At 42.1% G+C, this 13,252-nt stretch overlaps 1 protein-coding gene across 1 annotated transcript in view; it reads left to right on the top strand.

Annotated features, from left to right (window-relative positions):
• LOC134984374 (zinc finger protein 260-like) overlaps window positions 1-13,252 on the top strand; it is a 207,638-nt gene that overhangs the window by 80,614 nt on the left and 113,772 nt on the right. The gene's annotated exons all lie outside the window — the stretch shown is intronic.

Here is a 13,252-nt window from a genome sequence, read left to right on the forward strand (position 1 = left end):
CATGTCACCTCTAGTAATCCCACATGATCTCTCAGTGTTACCTAAATGTATGCACAGGCGATGTTATATTACTGCACAGTCCATGTCACCTCTAGTAATCCCACATGGTCTCTCAGTGTTACCGAAATGTATGCACAGGCGATGTTATATTACTGCACAGCCCATGTCACCTCTAGTAATCCCACATGATCTCTCAGTGTTACCTAAATGTATGCACAGGCGATGTTATATTACTGCACAGCCCCTGTCACCTCTAGTAATCCCACATGATCTTAGTGTTGCCTAAATGTATGCACATGCGATGTTATATTACTGCACAGCCCATATCACCTCTAGTAATCCCACATGATCTCTGTGTTATCTAAATGTAAGCATAGGCGATGTTATATTACTGCACAGCCCATATCACCTCTAGTAATCCCACATGATCTCTGTGTTATCTAAATGTATGCACAGGCGATGTTATATTACTGCACAGCCCATGTCACCTCTAGTAATCCCACATGATCTCTCAGTGTTACCTAAATGTATGCACAGGCGATGTTATATTACTGCACAGTCCATGTCACCACTAGTAATCCCACATGGTCTCTCAGTGTTACCTAAATGTATGCACAGGCGATGTTATATTACTGCACAGCCCATGTCACCTCTAGTAATCCCACATGATCTCTCAGTGTTACCTAAATGTATGCACAGGCGATGTTATATTACTGCACAGCCCATGTCACCTCTAGTAATCCCACATGATCTCTCAGTGTTACCTTCATGTATGCACAGCCGATGTTATATTACTGCACAGCCCATTTCACCTCTAGTAATCCCAAATGATCTCTGTGTTATCTAAATGTATGCACAGGCGATGTTATATTACTTCACAGCCCATGTCACCTCTAGTAATCCCACATGATATCTCAGTGTTACCTAAATGTATGCACAGGTGATGTTATATTTCTGCACAGCCCATGTCACCTCTAGTAATCCCACATGATCTCTGTGTTATCTAAATGTATGCACAGGCGATGTTATATTACTGCACAGCCCATGTCACCTCTAGTAATCCCACATGGTCTCTCAGTGTTACCTAAATGTATGCACAGGCGATGTTATATTACTGCACAGCCCATGTCGCCTCTTGTAATCCCACATGATCTCTCAGTGTTACCTAAATGTATGCACAGGCGATGTTATATTACTACACAGCATATGTCACCTCTAGTAATCCCACATGATCTCAGTGTTACCTAAATGTATGCACAGGCGATGTTATATTACTGCACAGCCCATGTCACCTCTAGTAATCCCACATGATCTCTGTGTTATCTAAATGTATGCACAGGCCATGTTATATTACTGCACATCCCATATCACCTCTAGTAATCCCACATGATCTCTGTGTTATCTAAATGTATGCACAGGCGATGTTATATTACTGCACAGCCCATGTCACCTCTAGTAATCCCAAATGATCTCTCAGTGTTACCTAAATGTATGCACAGGCGATGTTATATTACTGCACAGCTCATGTCACCTCTAGTAATCCCGCATGATCTCTGTGTTATCTAAATGTATGCACAGGCGATGTTATATTACTACACAGCATATGTCACCTCTAGTAATCCCACATGATCTCAGTGTTACCTAAATGTATGCACAGGCGATGTTATATTACTGCACAGTCCATGTCACCACTAGTAATCCCACATGGTCTCTCAGTGTTACCTAAATGTATGCACAGGCGATGTTATATTACTGCACAGCCCATGTCACCTCTAGTAATCCCACATGATCTCTCAGTGTTACCTAAATGTATGCACAGGCGATGTTATATTACTGCACAGCCCATGTCACCTCTAGTAATCCCACATGATCTCTCAGTGTTACCTTCATGTATGCACAGCCGATGTTATATTACTGCACAGCCCATTTCACCTCTAGTAATCCCAAATGATCTCTGTGTTATCTAAATGTATGCACAGGCGATGTTATATTACTTCACAGCCCATGTCACCTCTAGTAATCCCACATGATATCTCAGTGTTACCTAAATGTATGCACAGGCGATGTTATATTACTGCACAGCCCATGTCACCTCTAGTAATCCCACATGATCTCTGTGTTATCTAAATGTATGCACAGGCGATGTTATATTACTGCACAGCCCATGTCAGCTCTAGTAATCCCACATGGTCTCCCAGTGTTACCTAAATGTATGCACAGGCGATGTTATATTACTGCACAGTCCATGTCACCTCTAGTAATCCCACATGGTCTCTCAGTGTTACGTAAATGTATGCACAGGCGATGTTATATTACTGCACAGCCCATGTCACCTCTAGTAATCCCACATGATCTCTCAGTGTTACCTAAATGTATGCACAGGCGATGTTATATTACTGCACAGCCCATGTCACCTCTAGTAATCCCACATGATCTCTCAGTGTTATCTAAATGTATGCACAGGCGATGTTATATTACTGCACAGCCCATGTCGCCTCTAGTAATCCCACATGATCTCTCAGTGTTATCTAAATGTATGCACAGGCGATGTTATATTACTGCACAGCCCATGTCACCTCTAGTAATCCCACATGGTCTCTCAGTGTTACCTAAATGTATGCACAGGCGATGTTATATTACTGCACAGCCCAAGTCACCTCTAGTAATCCCAAATGATCTCAGTGTTACCTAAATGTATGCACAGGCGATGTTATATTACTGCACAGCCCATGTCACCTCTAGTAATACCACATGATCTCTCAGTGTTATCTAAATGTATGCACAGGCGATGTTATATTACTGCACAGCCCATGTCACCTCTAGTAATCCCACATGATCTCAGTGTTACCTAAATGTATGCACAGGCGATGTTATATTACTGCACAGCCCATTTCACCTCTAGTAATCCCACATGATCTCTGTGTTATCTAAATGTATGCACAGGCGATGTTATATTACTGCACAGCCCATGTCACCTCTAGTAATCCCACATGATCTCTGTGTTATCTAAATGTATGCACAGGCGATGTTATATTACTGCACAGCCCATATCACCTCTAGTAATCCCACATGATCTCTATGTTATCTAAATGTATGCACAGGCGATGTTATATTACTGCACAGCCCATGTCACCTCTAGTAATCCCACATGATCTCTCAGTGTTACCTAAATGTATGCACAGGCGATGTTATATTACTGCACAGTCCATGTCACCTCTAGTAATCCCACATGGTCTCTCAGTGTTACCTAAATGTATGCACAGGCGATGTTATATTACTGCACAGCCCATGTCACCTCTAGTAATCCCACATGATCTCTCAGTGTTACCTAAATGTATGCACAGGCGATGTTATATTACTGCACAGCCCCTGTCACCTCTAGTAATCCCACATGATTTTAGTGTTGCCTAAATGTATGCACATGCGATGTTATATTACTGCACAGCCCATATCACCTCTAGTAATCCCACATGATCTCTGTGTTATCTAAATGTAAGCACAGGCGATGTTATATTACTGCACAGCCCATATCACCTCTAGTAATCCCACATGATCTCTGTGTTATCTAAATGTATGCACAGGCGATGTTATATTACTGCACAGCCCATGTCACCTCTAGTAATCCCACATGATCTCTCAGTGTTACCTAAATGTATGCACAGGCGATGTTATATTACTGCACAGTCCATGTCACCACTAGTAATCCCACATGGTCTCTCAGTGTTACCTAAATGTATGCACAGGCGATGTTATATTACTGCACAGCCCATGTCACCTCTAGTAATCCCACATGATCTCTCAGTGTTACCTAAATGTATGCACAGGCGATGTTATATTACTGCACAGCCCATGTCACCTCTAGTAATCCCACATGATCTCTCAGTGTTACCTTCATGTATGCACAGCCGATGTTATATTACTGCACAGCCCATTTCACCTCTAGTAATCCCAAATGATCTCTGTGTTATCTAAATGTATGCACAGGCGATGTTATATTACTTCACAGCCCATGTCACCTCTAGTAATCCCACATGATATCTCAGTGTTACCTAAATGTATGCACAGGTGATGTTATATTTCTGCACAGCCCATGTCACCTCTAGTAATCCCACATGATCTCTGTGTTATCTAAATGTATGCACAGGCGATGTTATATTACTGCACAGCCCATGTCACCTCTAGTAATCCCACATGGTCTCCCAGTGTTACCTAAATGTATGCACAGGCGATGTTATATTACTGCACAGTCCATGTCACCTCTAGTAATCCCACATGGTCTCTCAGTGTTACGTAAATGTATGCACAGGCGATGTTATATTACTGCACAGCCCATGTCACCTCTAGTAATCCCACATGATCTCTCAGTGTTACCTAGATGTATGCACAGGCGATGTTATATTACTGCACAGCCTATGTCACCTCTAGTAATACCACATGATCTCTCAGTGTTACCTAAATGTATGCACAGGCGATGTTATATTACTGCACAGCCCATGTCGCCTCTTGTAATCCCACATGATCTCTCAGTGTTACCTAAATGTATGCACAGGCGATGTTATATTACTACACAGCATATGTCACCTCTAGTAATCCCACATGATCTCAGTGTTACCTAAATGTATGCACAGGCGATGTTATATTACTGCACAGCCCATGTCACCTCTAGTAATCCCACATGATCTCTGTGTTATCTAAATGTATGCACAGGCCATGTTATATTACTGCACATCCCATATCACCTCTAGTAATCCCACATGATCTCTGTGTTATCTAAATGTATGCACAGGCGATGTTATATTACTGCACAGCCCATGTCACCTCTAGTAATCCCAAATGATCTCTCAGTGTTACCTAAATGTATGCACAGGCGATGTTATATTACTGCACAGCTCATGTCACCTCTAGTAATCCCGCATGATCTCTGTGTTATCTAAATGTATGCACAGGCGATGTTATATTACTGCACAGTCCATGTCACCACTAGTAATCCCACATGGTCTCTCAGTGTTACCTAAATGTATGCACAGGCGATGTTATATTACTGCACAGCCCATGTCACCTCTAGTAATCCCACATGATCTCTCAGTGTTACCTAAATGTATGCACAGGCGATGTTATATTACTGCATAGCCCATGTCACCTCTAGTAATCCCACATGATCTCTCAGTGTTACCTTCATGTATGCACAGCCGATGTTATATTACTGCACAGCCCATTTCACCTCTAGTAATCCCAAATGATCTCTGTGTTATCTAAATGTATGCACAGGCGATGTTATATTACTTCACAGCCCATGTCACCTCTAGTAATCCCACATGATATCTCAGTGTTACCTAAATGTATGCACAGGCGATGTTATATTACTGCACAGCCCATGTCACCTCTAGTAATCCCACATGATCTCTGTGTTATCTAAATGTATGCACAGGCGATGTTATATTACTGCACAGCCCATGTCAGCTCTAGTAATCCCACATGGTCTCCCAGTGTTACCTAAATGTATGCACAGGCGATGTTATATTACTGCACAGTCCATGTCACCTCTAGTAATCCCACATGGTCTCTCAGTGTTACGTAAATGTATGCACAGGCGATGTTATATTACTGCACAGCCCATGTCACCTCTAGTAATCCCACATGATCTCTCAGTGTTACCTAAATGTATGCACAGGCGATGTTATATTACTGCACAGCCCATGTCACCTCTAGTAATCCCACATGATCTCTCAGTGTTATCTAAATGTATGCACAGGCGATGTTATATTACTGCACAGCCCATGTCGCCTCTAGTAATCCCACATGATCTCTCAGTGTTATCTAAATGTATGCACAGGCGATGCTATATTACTGCACAGCCCATGTCACCTCTAGTAATCCCACATGGTCTCTCAGTGTTACCTAAATGTATGCACAGGCGATGTTATATTACTGCACAGCCCAAGTCACCTCTAGTAATCCCAAATGATCTCAGTGTTACCTAAATGTATGCACAGGCGATGTTATATTACTGCACAGCCCATGTCACCTCTAGTAATACCACATGATCTCTCAGTGTTATCTAAATGTATGCACAGGCGATGTTATATTACTGCACAGCCCATGTCACCTCTAGTAATCCCACATGATCTCAGTGTTACCTAAATGTATGCACAGGCGATGTTATATTACTGCACAGCCCATTTCACCTCTAGTAATCCCACATGATCTCTGTGTTATCTAAATGTATGCACAGGCGATGTTATATTACTGCACAGCCCATGTCACCTCTAGTAATCCCACATGATCTCTGTGTTATCTAAATGTATGCACAGGCGATGTTATATTACTGCACAGCCCATATCACCTCTAGTAATCCCACATGATCTCTATGTTATCTAAATGTATGCACAGGCGATGTTATATTACTGCACAGCCCATGTCACCTCTAGTAATCCCACATGATCTCTCAGTGTTACCTAAATGTATGCACAGGCGATGTTATATTACTGCACAGTCCATGTCACCTCTAGTAATCCCACATGGTCTCTCAGTGTTACCTAAATGTATGCACAGGCGATGTTATATTACTGCACAGCCCATGTCACCTCTAGTAATCCCACATGATCTCTCAGTGTTACCTAAATGTATGCACAGGCGATGTTATATTACTGCACAGCCCCTGTCACCTCTAGTAATCCCACATGATCTTAGTGTTGCCTAAATGTATGCACATGCGATGTTATATTACTGCACAGCCCATATCACCTCTAGTAATCCCACATGATCTCTGTGTTATCTAAATGTAAGCACAGGCGATGTTATATTACTGCACAGCCCATATCACCTCTAGTAATCCCACATGATCTCTGTGTTATCTAAATGTATGCACAGGCGATGTTATATTACTGCACAGCCCATGTCACCTCTAGTAATCCCACATGATCTCTCAGTGTTACCTAAATGTATGCACAGGCGATGTTATATTACTGCACAGTCCATGTCACCACTAGTAATCCCACATGGTCTCTCAGTGTTACCTAAATGTATGCACAGGCGATGTTATATTACTGCACAGCCCATGTCACCTCTAGTAATCCCACATGATCTCTCAGTGTTACCTAAATGTATGCACAGGCGATGTTATATTACTGCACAGCCCATGTCACCTCTAGTAATCCCACATGATCTCTCAGTGTTACCTTCATGTATGCACAGCCGATGTTATATTACTGCACAGCCCATTTCACCTCTAGTAATCCCAAATGATCTCTGTGTTATCTAAATGTATGCACAGGCGATGTTATATTACTTCACAGCCCATGTCACCTCTAGTAATCCCACATGATATCTCAGTGTTACCTAAATGTATGCACAGGTGATGTTATATTTCTGCACAGCCCATGTCACCTCTAGTAATCCCACATGATCTCTGTGTTATCTAAATGTATGCACAGGCGATGTTATATTACTGCACAGCCCATGTCACCTCTAGTAATCCCACATGGTCTCCCAGTGTTACCTAAATGTATGCACAGGCGATGTTATATTACTGCACAGTCCATGTCACCTCTAGTAATCCCACATGGTCTCTCAGTGTTACGTAAATGTATGCACAGGCGATGTTATATTACTGCACAGCCCATGTCACCTCTAGTAATCCCACATGATCTCTCAGTGTTACCTAGATGTATGCACAGGCGATGTTATATTACTGCACAGCCTATGTCACCTCTAGTAATACCACATGATCTCTCAGTGTTACCTAAATGTATGCACAGGCGATGTTATATTACTGCACAGCCCATGTCGCCTCTTGTAATCCCACATGATCTCTCAGTGTTACCTAAATGTATGCACAGGCGATGTTATATTACTACACAGCATATGTCACCTCTAGTAATCCCACATGATCTCAGTGTTACCTAAATGTATGCACAGGCGATGTTATATTACTGCACAGCCCATGTCACCTCTAGTAATCCCACATGATCTCTGTGTTATCTAAATGTATGCACAGGCCATGTTATATTACTGCACATCCCATATCACCTCTAGTAATCCCACATGATCTCTGTGTTATCTAAATGTATGCACAGGCGATGTTATATTACTGCACAGCCCATGTCACCTCTAGTAATCCCAAATGATCTCTCAGTGTTACCTAAATGTATGCACAGGCGATGTTATATTACTGCACAGCTCATGTCACCTCTAGTAATCCCGCATGATCTCTGTGTTATCTAAATGTATGCACAGGCGATGTTATATTACTACACAGCATATGTCACCTCTAGTAATCCCACATGATCTCAGTGTTACCTAAATGTATGCACAGGCGATGTTATATTACTGCACAGTCCATGTCACCTCTAGTAATCCCACATGGTCTCTCAGTGTTACCTAAATGTATGCAGAGGCGATGTTATATTACTGCACAGCCCATGTCACCTCTAGTAATCCCACATGATCTCTCAGTGTTACCTAAATGTATGCACAGGCGATGTTATATTACTGCACAGCCCATGTCACCTGTAGTAATCCCACATGATCTCTCAGTGTTACCTAAATGTATGCACAGGCGATGTTATATTACTACACAGCCCATGTCGCCTCTAGTAATCCCACATGATCTCTCAGTGTTATCTAAATGTATGCACAGGCGATGTTATATTACTGCACAGCCCATTTCACCTCTAGTAATCCCACATGATCGCTGTGTTATCTAAATGTATGCACAGGCGATGTTATATTACTGCACAGCCCATGTCACCTCTAGTAATCCCACATGATCTCTGTGTTAACTAAATGTATGCACAGGCGATGTTATATTACTGCACAGCCCATATCACCTCTAGTAATCCCACATGATCTCTATGTTATCTAAATGTATGCACAGGCGATGTTATATTACTGCACAGCCCATGTCACCTCTAGTAATCCCACATGATCTCTGTGTTATCTAAATGTATGCACAGGCCATGTTATATTACTGCACATCCCATATCACCTCTAGTAATCCCACATGATCTCTGTGTTATCTAAATGTATGCACAGGCGATGTTATATTACTGCACAGCCCATGTCACCTCTAGTAATCCCAAATGATCTCTCAGTGTTACCTAAATGTATGCACAGGCGATGTTATATTACTGCACAGCTCATGTCACCTCTAGTAATCCCGCATGATCTCTGTGTTATCTAAATGTATGCACAGGCGATGTTATATTACTACACAGCATATGTCACCTCTAGTAATCCCACATGATCTCAGTGTTACCTAAATGTATGCACAGGCGATGTTATATTACTGCACAGTCCATGTCACCTCTAGTAATCCCACATGGTCTCTCAGTGTTACCTAAATGTATGCAGAGGCGATGTTATATTACTGCACAGCCCATGTCACCTCTAGTAATCCCACATGATCTCTCAGTGTTACCTAAATGTATGCACAGGCGATGTTATATTACTGCACAGCCCATGTCACCTGTAGTAATCCCACATGATCTCTCAGTGTTACCTAAATGTATGCACAGGCGATGTTATATTACTACACAGCCCATGTCGCCTCTAGTACTCCCACATGATCTCTCAGTGTTATCTAAATGTATGCACAGGCGATGTTATATTACTGCACAGCCCATTTCACCTCTAGTAATCCCACATGATCGCTGTGTTATCTAAATGTATGCACAGGCGATGTTATATTACTGCACAGCCCATGTCACCTCTAGTAATCCCACATGATCTCTGTGTTAACTAAATGTATGCACAGGCGATGTTATATTACTGCACAGCCCATATCACCTCTAGTAATCCCACATGATCTCTATGTTATCTAAATGTATGCACAGGCGATGTTATATTACTGCACAGCCCATGTCACCTCTAGTAATCCCACATGATCTCTCAGTGTTAACTAAATGTATGCACAGGCGATGTTATATTACTGCACAGTCCATGTCACCTCTAGTAATCCCACATGGTCTCTCAGTGTTACCTAAATGTATGCACAGGCGATGTTATATTACTGCACAGCCCATGTCACCTCTAGTAATCCCACATGATCTCTCAGTGTTACCTAAATGTATGCACAGGCGATGTTATATTACTGCACAGCCCCTGTCACCTCTAGTAATCCCACATGATTTTAGTGTTGCCTAAATGTATGCACAGGCGATGTTATATTACTGCACAGCCCATATCACCTCTAGTAATCCCACATGATCTCTGTGTTATCTAAATGTAAGCACAGGCGATGTTATATTACTGCACAGCCCATATCACCTCTAGTAATCCCACATGATCTCTGTGTTATCTAAATGTATGCACAGGCGATGTTATATTACTGCACAGCCCATGTCACCTCTAGTAATCCCACATGATCTCTCAGTGTTACCTAAATGTATGCACAGGCGATGTTATATTACTGCACAGTCCATGTCACCACTAGTAATCCCACATGGTCTCTCAGTGTTACCTAAATGTATGCACAGGCGATGTTATATTACTGCACAGCCCATGTCACCTCTAGTAATCCCACATGATCTCTCAGTGTTACCTAAATGTATGCACAGGCGATGTTATATTACTGCACAGCCCATGTCACCTCTAGTAATCCCACATGATCTCTCAGTGTTACCTTCATGTATGCACAGCCGATGTTATATTACTGCACAGCCCATTTCACTTCTAGTAATCCCAAATGATCTCTGTGTTATCTAAATGTATGCACAGGCGATGTTATATTACTTCACAGCCCATGTCACCTCTAGTAATCCCACATGATATCTCAGTGTTACCTAAATGTATGCACAGGTGATGTTATATTTCTGCACAGCCCATGTCACCTCTAGTAATCCCACATGATCTCTGTGTTATCTAAATGTATGCACAGGCGATGTTATATTACTGCACAGCCCATGTCACCTCTAGTAATCCCACATGGTCTCCCAGTGTTACCTAAATGTATGCACAGGCGATGTTATATTACTGCACAGTCCATGTCACCTCTAGTAATCCCACATGGTCTCTCAGTGTTACGTAAATGTATGCACAGGCGATGTTATATTACTGCACAGCCCATGTCACCTCTAGTAATCCCACATGATCTCTCAGTGTTACCTAGATGTATGCACAGGCGATGTTATATTACTGCACAGCCTATGTCACCTCTAGTAATACCACATGATCTCTCAGTGTTACCTAAATGTATGCACAGGCGATGTTATATTACTGCACAGCCCATGTCGCCTCTAGTAATCCCACATGATCTCTCAGTGTTACCTAAATGTATGCACAGGCGATGTTATATTACTACACAGCATATGTCACCTCTAGTAATCCCACATGATCTCAGTGTTGCCTAAATGTATGCACAGGCGATGTTATATTACTGCACAGCCCATGTCACCTCTAGTAATCCCACATGATCTCTGTGTTATCTAAATGTATGCACAGGCCATGTTATATTACTGCACAGCCCATATCACCTCTAGTAATCCCACATGATCTCTGTGTTATCTAAATGTATGCACAGGCGATGTTATATTACTGCACAGCCCATGTCACCTCTAGTAATCCCACATGATCTCTCAGTGTTACCTAAATGTATGCACAGGCGATGTTATATTAATGCACAGCTCATGTCACCTCTAGTAATCCCGCATGATCTCTGTGTTATCTAAATGTATGCACAGGCGATGTTATATTACTACACAGCATATGTCACCTCTAGTAATCCCACATGATCTCAGTGTTACCTAAATGTATGCACAGGCGATGTTATATTACTGCACAGTCCATGTCACCTCTAGTAATCCCACATGATCTCTCAGTGTTACCTAAATGTATGCACAGGCGATGTTATATTACTGCACAGCCCATGTCACCTGTAGTAATCCCACATGATCTCTCAGTGTTACCTAAATGTATGCACAGGCAATGTTATATTACTACACAGCCCATGTCACCTCTAGTAATCCCACATGATCTCTCAGTGTTATCTAAATGTATGCACAGGCGATGTTGTATTACTGCACAGTCCATGTCACGTCTAGTAATCCCACATGATCTCTCAGTGTTACCTAAATGTATGCACAGGCGATGTTATATTACTGCACAGTCCATGTCACCTCTAGTAATCCCACATGATCTCTCAGTGTTACCTAAATGTATGCACAGGCGATGTTGTATTACTGCACAGTCCATGTCACCTCTAGTAATCCCACATGATCTCTCAGTGTTACCTAAATGTATGCACAGGCGATGTTATATTACTGCACAGTCCATGTCACCTCTAGTAATCCCACATGATCTCTCAGTGTTACCTAAATGTATGCACAGGCGATGTTGTATTACTGCACAGTCCATGTCACCTCTAGTAATCCCACATGATCTCTCAGTGTTACCTAAATGTATGCACAGGCGATGTTATATTACTGCACAGCCCATGTCACTTCTAGTAATACCACATGATCTCTCAGTGTTACCTAAATGTATGCACAGGCGATGTTATATTACTGCACAGCCCATGTCATCTCTAGCAATCGACATGATCTCAGTGTTACCTAAATGTATGCACAGGCGATGTTATATTACTGCACAGCCCATGTCACCTCTAGAAATCCCACATGATCTCTCAGTGTTACCTAAATGTATGCACAGGCGATATTATATTACCTCACATCCCATGTCACCTCTAGTAATCCCACATGATCTCTCAGTGTTACCTAAATGTATGCACAGGCGATGTTATATTACTACACAGCCCATGTCATCTCTAGTAATCCCACATGATCTCTCAGTGTTACCTAAATGTATGCACAGGCGATGTTATATTACTGCACAGCCCATGTCATCTCTAGTAATCGACATGATCTCAGTGTTACCTAAATGTATGCACAGGCGATGTTATATTACTGCACAGCCCATGTCACCTCTAGTAATCCCACATGATCTCAGTGTTACCTAAATGTATGCACAGGCGATGTTATATTACTGCACAGCCCATGTCACCTCTAGTAATACCACATGATCTCTCAGTGTTATCTAAATGTATGCACAGGCGATGTTATATTACTGCACAGCCCATGTCACCTCTAGTAATCCCACATGATCTCAGTGTTACCTAAATGTATGCACATGCAATGTTATATTACTGCACAGCCCATTTCACCTCTAGTAATCCCACATGATCTCTGTGTTATCTAAATGTATGCACAGGCGATGTTATATTACTGCACAGCCCATGTCACCTCTAGTAATCCCACAT

The sequence above is a fragment of the Pseudophryne corroboree genome, assembly GCF_028390025.1.
Source record: "Pseudophryne corroboree isolate aPseCor3 chromosome 3 unlocalized genomic scaffold, aPseCor3.hap2 SUPER_3_unloc_5, whole genome shotgun sequence".
Lineage (NCBI taxonomy): Eukaryota > Metazoa > Chordata > Amphibia > Anura > Myobatrachidae > Pseudophryne > Pseudophryne corroboree.